The sequence below is a fragment of the Cupressus sempervirens genome, chromosome 6 (genome assembly GCF_028749045.1).
Source record: "Cupressus sempervirens isolate cs-2001-9-10 chromosome 6, ASM2874904v1, whole genome shotgun sequence".
Taxonomy (NCBI): Eukaryota; Viridiplantae; Streptophyta; class Pinopsida; order Cupressales; family Cupressaceae; genus Cupressus; species Cupressus sempervirens.
The window spans coordinates 302,893,013-302,905,241 of NC_143123.1; positions in this window are offsets into that span (position 1 = coordinate 302,893,013).

Below are 12,229 nucleotides of genomic sequence, written 5' to 3' on the forward strand. Positions count from 1 at the left end.
TGAAGTGCCCAACTACCAATAGACCTATCACCCTACTCAAAAGTATGATTGAGTACCTGATATCATCCTTCATATATCCTCTCATCATATCCACCTTCCCTGTTACCTTCCCTAAAGGAGTCTTCTTGATGAGATAAGAGGATTGACTGATATCTATAGCCTCTTCTAGGTGTTCCCTATACCACCTTTCCACTACCTCATAGGTGAGTCTAATGAACTAATCCACCCTAGGGAGATGAAATACCCTCTCAATATTGTCAGGTCAAAGGTCAGGGACAACTTCTCTAGTCATGTTCTTCACTACCCTTTCCTCAGGAACAAAATTTTGTACAAGTGTCATGATTAGCTCTAAGGATTTCACTGATGTTGGGTGAGAAGTTGCATTCACCAACCCTGATTGGATCAATGCAGATACCATAGTCTATCACTCCTTGGGCTTGTTGTAAATCCTTAAGAACTCTCCCAAATCAATGTTTCCCAAATATGTATCCTTAATCTCTACATAATCATCTTAGAATTTGGATTTCAATGGCACACCTTAGAACTTGCACACTAGATCAAGTGCACAAGTGTGTACCATATATTCCTTTGGTATTTTATGTTTAGTTATGGATTTGGTGTGCACCTACACACCATGCTAGGTGCATAGATGTCCACCAAACATTAGGTTTGATTTTTATTTTTTAACATTTCTTTTAATGTGTAGAAGTGCACACTAGTGCACCTGTCTAGGTGCATAAGTGCACACCTCACCTTTTGAGGTTTTATGTGTTCTTTAGGGGTGCATAGTTTTGCACCAAGTTAGGTGTGGTACTACACACCCTTATGGCTTTTTATTTTGTGAGGGGGGTGCACAAGAGCATACCAAGCTGGGTGTTCTACTATGCACCCCTTTTTCATTTTGTATTTGTTTGTTTGAGTTTGGAGGGTTCTGGTGCACACCTGCACACAAAACATAATCATTTTGGTGCTAGGTGGAGTATAACGTGAAGCAAGGAAATACAAGGCTACACCTTGGTGAGTGTGATATCATGAACATATTGTGGACTCAAAGTGTGGTGAAGAAAATGAATAAGGTGAGAAAAAAGGAGGGGGTGGGAGCTTATATAGCCCCACCAACCTTTGGTGGTGCATTGATGCACATCTGCACAACTGTACAGCTATGCATCAATGCATCACCAAAGTGTAATGTGTGGTTGTGCACTAGATCAGGTGTGCTCATGCGCACTTTCAAAAAAAAATATTTTTTAGTTTTTGACTTTTGACTTTTGACTTATCTCAACTTTTGTGATTTCTCGACCAAGACCTGGGACGTGAACTCAGGGATAGGTAGGACCTCAAAATAGGCTTAAATCCTGGTCAAAAGGACAAAATAAAGTAGGGGGTCCCCATTTCAATTAGAAAATGAGGCGTGCCTAATGGAACCACAACAAATAGCCCTAACAAAAAGAAGAAATGACTAAGGCATTTCTTCATTAGCAAACATTCTTTCAATGTGTGTGAAACATCAACTAAATCTCAAACAGTCCAAGAAAATTTTGAATAGCTTCACAGTCAGAACTTGTAGGATCCAAAGCTTTCAAGCTCAGTGTGTGATTCATGTATTCATTCCCTTCTATATCTTAAGATGTAGTCTATATAAGTTTTCTGACAACTCAGGAACAATCTTCCACCCCTTCAGGCTCATTCATTAAGAATCTTCATGAAGGTTATTTACTGATCACTTGTTTGAACAGATGAGAGAATCAGTTTGAGGGGTCTTAGTGGACTGTCACTTTCTTTTAATTTTCTAGCAAATTTTGAATAATCGCTCCATGTAGTTCATCATATCACTGTTTGATGAAGCAATGTTTTGGTACAAGATACTTTGTTCAAAATGTATCTTTTTTCCATTTCAGATCTTTTAGAATCCTTCAGTCTTAACACCACTCTTTTCTTTTCTTTTTTCTTTTCTTTTCTTTTTTTAATATTTTCTTCTATATCCTGACTACACTTAGACTATGTATTCAGGACATTGCTATCATTTCTTGGATTCGATCTTTTGTAAACATCCCTTGTGTTTCTCTTTTAGAACTTTTAGAAACTGCCATGCCAAACAATGATCTTAGCAATCCTTCGAGATGACCCCTCCTATTTGAAAAAATTAGGGTTTGAATTGTCCCTTGCTATCTTCAACCTCAATTTGACAACACTTGAGACAATCATTTTTTAAGTTCACAAAGTGTTGAGAGATTGTTGGCTTACAATCCTGAGTTTAAGACTAAAAGTCTCCCTATTTCTACAAGCAACATCCATTCCTCAGTTGATATAAGACACATAATTGTCTGAATGTTTTGACAAAGAAATACCTCTTCCTAAAATTGAAGCCAAAAGAGTAGTTAATAAAATATCTTAAGATAAAATCTCAAGTGCACCTTACCCCCATGGACTAACATAACTTTGAAAGCAAGCACATGATTGGAAGCAAACACAAAACTCAAAGCAAACACACTTGCAAAAACAAAATCTAACTAATTGCAAAAATAAAATCTAACCTTTTTTTTTTTTTTTTGGTCTTTTACGCTTCAAAATAATGTTTTAGAAATTTCCCATTTACTAGCAAGGGAAAAAATTCCACCTATAAGGAACTGAGCCTAAAAGCGTTTTCTCTGAGAATTTCAGCGGTATGATAAGGACCAATCCACAAGCATTGAAACTTGGTATGGCTGCCCAATTTTTCTTTCACCTTATCCCAAAGTAAAACAAGGTCAAAAATCTTAAAGGATTTTATCATGGCTCTCTTCTTGAACCATCTCTTCACGACAGCTTGATGTTTAGCCATGTGTTCCAATGCAGCTATCAATTTCTCATCCATCTCTAAAAGCTTCATCAATCTGATTTGTACTTTGTCAGCATCTTCAATGTACCCACTCATGAATTTCAAAATAGGAATCCTAAGGTTAAGCAGGAACACTAGCTATTGTCTATAAATAAGTAAATATAGAGAAGTCCCCAAAGCATTTTTTACCCTCACTTGATCTATCCATAAGCTATATTTGAGTTGTGTATGCCAATCTTTAGTATTCTCTTTCAATAACCATTTTATTATTGTGATCAAGTTCTTGTTCATAGATTCAACTACCCCATTTCCTTGTAGGTAGTAATTTGAAGAGAACTTGATGATAACCCTATTTTTAAATGTCCATTGAGTCAGAAATATTGATGCAAAAGTGAATCTGTTATGTTACACAAGGGTGAGTGGCATTCCAAATCTAGTAACAATGTGTTCCTCCAAGAAGTTCATTACTACCTTAGCAGTGCAACTTCTAAATATTTCTACTTTTTTCCATCATGTACAACAATCTGTAGCTATGAGGATAAATGTGTGTCCAACTGATGATGGTGGATTGACCGGTCCAATGGAATCTAGCCCCCACTTTTTGAAGGGTGCACTTCATATACTAGTTGTAATTGCATTGTCGGATGCCTTTCTTTATTGGCACTAGTTTGGTACATGTTACAAGAGTGCACATGCTCAAAAGTGTCCTTAAATATTGTGGGACAAAAATAACCTAATCTTAAAATCATATGAGTCATGGCTTCTGTCAACCATGCCTTGTACCATATTTGTCATGAATTGTTCTAAAACTTCCTTTGCTTCTTCATGTCCTAAGAATTTTAAGTAGAACCCTTCATAGTTCCTTTTGTACAACTTGTTGTCTTGTAGCATATAGGACTTTCACTTCATTTTAAGTCCCTTACATTGTGAACTATTCATCCAACTAGGGCATTGATTCTATAGGAGATAGTAAACAATATCCTGGTACCATACATCCGTTACTACACCTTGGCCAATGTCAACTTGGGATACTATCATTTTCTTCTGATCTTTAGTATCTATTTCTTTCTCAAACTTAAATTTCTTTTCATCACCAATCTTGTTATCAGCTATCATTCTTGACAATCCTTGACCTCTAACTAGTTTCATAGGTTGGATCTCTAGGTCAAACTCTTGAAGTATTGCCATCCATTTGCCTCACCTTTCACCAAGTTCATTTTGCATCAACGATGTCTTTACTTCTAGGTCAGGTATGATAGTATATACCTTACTCCTTAATATGTAATGGCATAAATTCTTCACCATTTTAACCAAGGTAAAAGACTATTTTTCAAGATTAGAATAATTCAACTCAACATTTCTCAATGGGTAACTCATAAAAGTAATAGGTCTTACATCTTCCTTTTCCTTCTTCTGGGTTAAGATCCCTATGCACGAATGCTCTGAAGTGAAGGAATATATCTTAAAGGGAAGGTTGTAATTAGAGCTTACAAATACTAGAGCCATGGAAATGGCTACCTTAATATCCTCAAATGATTTCTTTACCTCAAGAACCCATTCTATTTTAGCTCCCTTTTTGAGTAAATCATTAAGAGGATGCACAATCTCTACAAATCCGCTTATGAATTTTTGCAAAAAAATTATCTTCCCAAAGAAAGACTTGAGTTCCTTCTGACTGTTTGGGGGTGATAACTTCAAAATGGCTTCAACTCGATCAGGATCAATGAAGATTTCAGCTTTGGAAATGACATGACCAAGGATTTTTCCCTTAGTGACCCCAAATGAACACTTCTTGGGATTGAGAGATATGTCATTTTATGATACCTATTGAACACCTATCCTAGATTAGCAATGTGAGTAGTTTGATCCTTTGAAAAGATGGTCAAGTCATCCATATAGATAACTATACATCTATTGATCAATCCCTTAAAAGATTCATCCATGGCTCGCTAAAATGTAGCCCCTACATTAAACAATCCAAATGGCATTCTCCTATAGGAAAAGGTTCACCATTTGGTCGTAAAGGAAGTCTTTAGTCTATCTTCTTCTTCTACCATTACATGATTATAGCCTAAATATCCATCCAAGAAAGACATCATATTCGAACCATTCATAATTTGTAAGACTTCATCCAGTGAGGGCAATGGATAATTTTCCTTCTAAGATGCCAAGTTCAAATTGTGAAAATCCATGCAAAGTTGAATCTCTCTCATCTTCTTTCATACAGGAACTAAATTAGCTACCCATGTAGAGTGACACACAAGGAAAATAATTTTTGCATCCAGCAATTTCTTGACTTCCTTAATTATTAGAGGCTCAAGCATGGGATTGATGGGTCTTTGCCTTTGTCGAAAAGGTTTGGTGTTAGGTTTAAGTGGAATATCATGTGTAATAATCTAAGGATCATACGTCTTTAGTTCTTCATAGCTCCAAGCAATAACAGCCTTATACTTTTTGAGCAATTTGAGCATGTTTTCCCTTTTCATGAATGCTTTCCCAATCCTTACTATCTTGGGATCATCCTTTGTTCCTAAATTGTATGAATCATATTCCTCGATACCCTTTTCTTTAGTGGTTCTCTTATTAAACATAGATTCATCATGATCAAAAATTTGCTCCAACTTGATCATCCCCTTGAGAATAGTATTTGTTTTCAAGTTCAAGATTCCATCTTCATCTTGAGTTGTGATATTCTCAAGTGCATCATCCGAGGTGTCATCTATTTCTTGTCCCTTAAAGTGGTCATTGCACATAATAAATTCTAGAATATGTTGATAATCTTGAAAAACTTGGAAGTTTTTTATATTGTTAGGAATAGATGGAGTAGCAACCAATTCAACTGAAAATCATTTCAACTTTGTTCCTTCAATTGGTTGTAACACACTTGCTGAAATAGCGAGGACATCTACTACCATGTTTTTTCTTCTTGGAATAGAATTTATGTTCAGAGCTTTGAAATCATCTAGTAGATCCCATACCCTTTTCCTATAGTCAAGCAACCTCTTATCGTTATAGGAATATAGTGATTTTACTTCTTGGATAACCAACTAAGAATCTCCTTCGATGATGAGAGTTGTAACTCCTTTTTCTAGTGCAAAGAGAAGTCCTCGAATCAATGCTTCATATTCAGCAACATTATTAGTACATCTAAATTGCAATTGATATGCTACATAGAAAGACTTACCTTTTGGACCAATTAACTCAATACCTACACTGGCTCTTGATTTTGCATTTGGAACCGTTAAAGTGAAATGTCCAAATTGGCTTTCCTTGGGTTTTCTAACCTTAATGCTTATTTGTCCTCAATTTCTCTTTTACCTAAGCTTTAAAGGATTATTTCTTAGGAACCCATTGTAATTTTTTGAGAGGTAGACTTGATGATTCTTCGTTGTGAATTCCTAATAGAGGAGGTGTGTGCTTTTCTTGTTTGTCTTGAATTTCCCCTATCAGTTCTTTAATTTCTTCAACTTTAGGCAAAGGATGAATGACCACTGAAGTCCATCCCTAGCCTTTTATGTACCATCTTCTTCTTTGTACTTTGATCATTTTGGGCGGAGGAGAAGACAAACATCTACCATCTAAAGAGGTATTGCTATATGATGCATTTAGATCTTTAGTTTCCCCTTCAATCTCTTCAATAGCATTAGATGTGTTTGTAAGACTTTGGTTTTTTGTTGGTTCATTTTTTGGGTCATCAACTTTCTTTACTCCCACCATTTTTTTAATACCTTAGAAACTACTTCTTGACATGATGAACATTTAAACTCCAAATGGATAACTTTATGTAATCAACAAAATCCTAGAAGATATTGGGATCAGCTACTTTTCCCAGACATTGTAAATTAGCCATCATATGGTCTATGAATTGTGTTATGACCTCATCTTTCGAGGTTGAAATCATGGAGTCCATATCTTGATCATCTAGTTTTCTAGTCAAAGTTGTATCAAAAACCATCACCTTGTAGGAACCTAAATCTATTTGTAAGAAAGCTACCTCATTAAGAGTACTATAATCTATGATCATCTTTTTTAACTTTGGCTCCACATCTATTTTGATTTGATTGTTTAGACCTTTCCATGGTAACCAAAGTTGAGTGAAATCTATGGAAAACCATCCCCTTAGACACTTTTTCCATTCTCTACTGAGGAGTAATCCATACATCTCTAGGATATCAACCACATGTATATCAATGACTCTTGAATTCGTAGGTCAACTATTAACTGTATCTGCATATCCTTCAATACACCTATGACTTTCACCTCTATTTTGTCCAACTATATCACTATTTTATTTGTAGGCTGAGGGTTGACCCCTAATTTTTGTGCTATGGATAATGGCATGACATTGCATGAAGCTCCTGAATCAATAAGGCAATTGTGAAGATTCTTCTTGTATATTTTGATGCTGCGCAAAAATGGGGGCACCTCTACCTTTTCTTTAAACATAGTGGGAAAGGTCTCCATAGCATTAACTTGTTGTGACACCATCTTTTGAGGGGTAGTATTCACATTGTGGGAAGTCTTTGTATGTTCTAGGGTCTTCATGAGCACCTCTCATTGTTGTGGATAGTTTTGCAACATGTCAAACATGGACATATTAGCCTTTGTTTGTTTCAAGTCCTCAACCACACTATATTTTTTGGTAGACCAAGAAAGATTTTTAAATATTGTTGGTACATTCACTTGGTTCACATGGTGGTTTAATTGGTGTTAGATTGTTGCTTCCCCTTGGGTTGGGAGGAGTTGGTTGTAGTGCTAGAGGAATTCCATCTGTTAGAGGTTCCTTTCTACTTCTCAAGTTGTGCATATTCTGATTGTCACTATGAAAAGAAAACACCTCTTCATGTTGAAGGTTAGGTTCTTGGCTAAATGGAAATGAGAACTCTTCATCAACTAACTATTCTACATGTGCATTCTACATGGAATCATAGGATTCTAACAACATAGCATTGAATTGCACAGGAGGAGCATTGCCATTTACTTGTGAGCTTTGAGTCGTCTCTTGATTTTCATTATAGCAAGAACCATCATTTTTAGGTGCATTTTGACCATCATCATACTAATTGATATCCACATAATGAATGTTGCTATTGTTATTATCTATAGGAATAATTCCATTATTTGGATGAGTGTTCCACTACTGGTTCTATCTTTGGAAGCCACTATTTCGATCAGGAGGATTGAAGTTGTTCCCTCCATTATTGTTTCCCACATTGTTGTTGTTTCCATTGAAGTTCCTATTGTAATTTTTTCTATAATTGTTTGTTGTAAGGACCAACATTATTTCTTTGGAAGTTGTTATTCTATCCTTGTGACAACCTAAGATGAGTCAATTCATTATTCATTTGTGACATAGTCTTTTTTATCTAACCAAATTCAAAAATAAAGCTATTTTTTGTTTTAGCGAGGATTGTTGCCTTTTTCTCAAAAAAGGTGGCTTTCAAAGGTTCATACCCTAGATATGTTAGAGTGGGATTCTGTAGAGTAGGTGCCTATTGTAATGGAATTGGATTCATAGGTACAAATTGACTAGGCATGGTGGGTACTCTGATAGGGTATGTTGGCATTGTCGTGATAGCTTGGGCTGGAAGCATCAATCCTCCTCCGTTAAGATTGGCTTGCTTAATAAAAGTCGTTACTTCTACAAAGACATTTTCCAATGTATCAATATTTTTTGCAGGAAGCCTTCTTAGAAAGATAGCAATAAGAGGGTCCATAGCATTCAAATAAATCTAAATAGCTACTTCAACTAGTATAGTATATGGTGTTTCTAACCTGTGATATACTATATGGAAGTGATGATTGAAGCATGAAATAGTCTCAGTTGGATCCCTTTTGATCGATATGAATTATTGATATATCACTGCTAGGTTGACAAAAGATTTAAATTGTTCTAGGAACAATTTCTTGAAGGTGTCCCAATCTCCAATACATCTAGGTGGGAAATTGACGTACCAATTGTAAGCAACTTCTCCCAAAGAATAGGGGAATAAATGAAGGACCACATCCTCATTTGCAATCTATTTTTGGTTGAAAATTTCTTTGAATACTTTAATCTGATCTTTGGTAGTTCATATTTCTCCATAAATAAACCTTGGGAAAAACTTCTCTTGATTTTTGGGTAGGTCATGGAGTGCACCTCTCAAGTTTATTGGTGAGTCTACAACATTTGTGAAAAAGGCCATCGGAGGATTTGGCAGACCTAAAGGTGGTTGTTGATTTGGAACTATTAGAATATGTGGTGGTCCACTAGGTGGTTGGAGTGAAGGTGGAGTTGAAGAAGATGATGAAAGTTTGAATGAAAGTGGTTGAATTTAGGGTATTCCTTTATCACTGTGTGGTGTGTGGAAGTGGGTAAGCTCAAGAAACTAGTGGGCACTTGGTGAAGATCTTAACACTCACTAAAATGAGGATTATGGATCAAAACTCTCTAGTTTGTGTCAACTCTAGAAAAATTACACCTCTACAAAAGTATACTTTCTCACAAAATAAAATGCACCATAGAATTTTGTACACCTGTGGACCTACAAATCTATGGACCTATGGACCTACGCTTTTGCAAAGCAGCACACCTAAATCTTTGAAAAACTCAAAAAAGTTTATGAACTCACAAAAAATGCAAAATTTCAAAAAATTGGTAGATTTTTCTTCTATTTTTAAAATCAAAATAGGCCCTCCTCCTAGCACCACTTTTGTTGAGCTGTCATTATGCACGATGTTAAATGGCAGGAATCTTTGTGAACTCCTCTCTTGAAAAGATGATCTTGTGAATCAACTCTAATGTTCTAGGTGATCTTGTGACCTACTAAAATCAACTCAATTGAAGATAAATGTTTTTTTTCATGAGGAGGCCTTTGCTAGTTCATTTGATTTCAGATGAGATGAAGAATCTGCACACTGCTTCAAAATAAAACACGCAAAAAAGAACTTGTTTTTGTATTTTAAATTTTTTTTTAAATGAATGCAATCTAATAATGCAACGAAAATGAATTCCTAAATTAACAAGGGGGTTAGTAAAGAAAATAACATGAACTTTAAAGAAAATAACATGAAAGTAAAATCCTAATGGACATAAGCCACAGAAAATAACATGTCTGGGAGTTAAGCTTTCAAAGAAATCAGTGGGTAACCAATGAAAGAAGGAGCAACACTTCCTCAATTCCACTGATGAAATCATTAGTGAGAAACATAATAATCATATGATATTTCTTCTCTTCATCAAATTGCAAGGCCATGGAAAGTGTGCTCATGCGAGACGAAAAGTTATGTAGGTACAATTCAATTATTTCTTCTCGAGCTAGATACATCAACAAAGTTTGTAAAACTATAGCAAACACCATAACTAAAGAGATTGCACAACCAGAAATGAAAAAATAAACTTTTGGCTCAATCACAATCCCATGAACAAAAATTCACAAAATAATGACACATTTAGGCAAGAATCACTACACTCCAAATGCGAGCACCAAAAGCATAATTTTATTGCAAAATAATGGTAGCCTGAATTACATATTACAATGGAGTATTTATAAGAAATCATCTCCTCAATTTGTGTTGAGAGTGAGACATATCTTCATGTAATAATATGCTTTTAATTTAATAAAACAAACTAATTATATACAAATTGACCATTTAACTAGTGCTTAGTAGGACTCCATCCATTTTGATATTCATTAATTAGATGCATGAGCCTTTACATGTCAAAAACAAAGAATTTATGAGAGGAGAAAGAATAAGAAAGCCTTTAGTCGAAGTAGAAGTGTCTAGAAGTGCCAAAAATGGAATTTGATCCTTCACTAGGCATCTGTTAGAGTTAAATTGTTGTCAGAATGCATTTTTGATGCATGGAAAGCTCTATTTTTGGAACTGACAGTCAATTGTTGGCACACCTCTGGAAAAGCATACCTATGCACCTCAAAGGGTCCAAAATCTCAAAATTTTACTGATCAATGCAGATACCATATCTAATCTCTCCTTGGGCTTGTTTCAAATCCTTAAGAACTCTCCCAAATTAGTGTGTCCCAAATCTGTATCCTTAATCTCTGCATAATCATCTTGGAATCAAGATTTCAATGGCATGCCTTAGAACTTAAATACAATGGGATTTGGTGCAATTTTCTTGATAGATGAAGATGCCATTATATCTACACAAAAAAAGGAAGACGTCCATTAGTTCAAAATCAAAATGACAAGATTATGATAACATTTAGTCTTATTCTGAACAAAACCCAAAAGTTAAATGCACATAAAAAAAATACCCTATATCCCTTTTTCTTAAAATAAATTTTAAAATATAAGGTGCACACTTGCACCCCAGATTAGGTACACAAGTGTGCACCTTATATCCCTTTGGTATTTTATGTTTAGTTATGGGTTTGTTGCACACCTATGCACCATGCTAGATGCGCAAATGTGCACCAAACATTGGGTTTGAGTTTTATTTTTTAACATTTCTTTTAATTTGTAAAGGTGTGCACTAGTGCACCTATCCAGATGTGCAAGTGTGCACCTTGCCTTTTGAGGTTTTATGTGTTCATTAGGGGTGCACAGTTGTGCACCAAGTTAGGTGTGGTACTACACACCCTTATGGCTTTTTAATTTGCAAAGGGGGTGTGCAGGAGCACACCGAGCCAAGTGCGCTATTGCGCACCCCTTTTTCATTTTGTATTTGTATGTTTGAGTTTGGAGGGTTTTGGTGCACACCTACACACCATGTTAGGTGCACAGATGTGCACCAAACATAATCATTTTGGCATAGGGTAGAGCATAATGTGAAGCAGGGAAATACAAGGCCACACCTTGGTGAGTGTGATGTTGCACGAATGCTGTGGACTCAGAGTACAGTGAAGAAAATGAATATGGTGAGAAAAAAGGAGGGAGGTGGTAGCTTATATAGCCCCACCCACCTTTGGTGGTGCGTCGATGCATATCTATGTAGCTACGCATCGACTTATCACAGAAGTACGATGCACAGTTGTGCACCAGATCAAGTGCATTGGTGCGCACTTTCAAAAAAAATTGACTTTTGATTTTTCTCAACTTTTGCAGTTTCTCGACCAAGACCCAGGACGTGAACTCAAGGATAGGTAGGACCTCAAAATTGGCTCAAATCTTGGTCAAAAATGAAAAATAAAGTAGGGGGTCCCCATTTCAATTAAGAAATTGGGTTTGCATTGTGAAGCCACAACACAAAGGAGGAAGAAGAGTGAAATACTTTTATTGTTTCATCAAAATATCTTCATACATGCCCAGTTGTAAGGCCTTCTAGGCTACGGTCAAATACAAATACAGTTACATTCAAAGATCCAATAGAAAATTCACACTTTCCAGTTCTGCCTTGCAATCCTCTACCCAAAAAGAACTTTCCTAAGTCTAAGCCTAAACATTCTATATATACTTGCCAAAATAGCT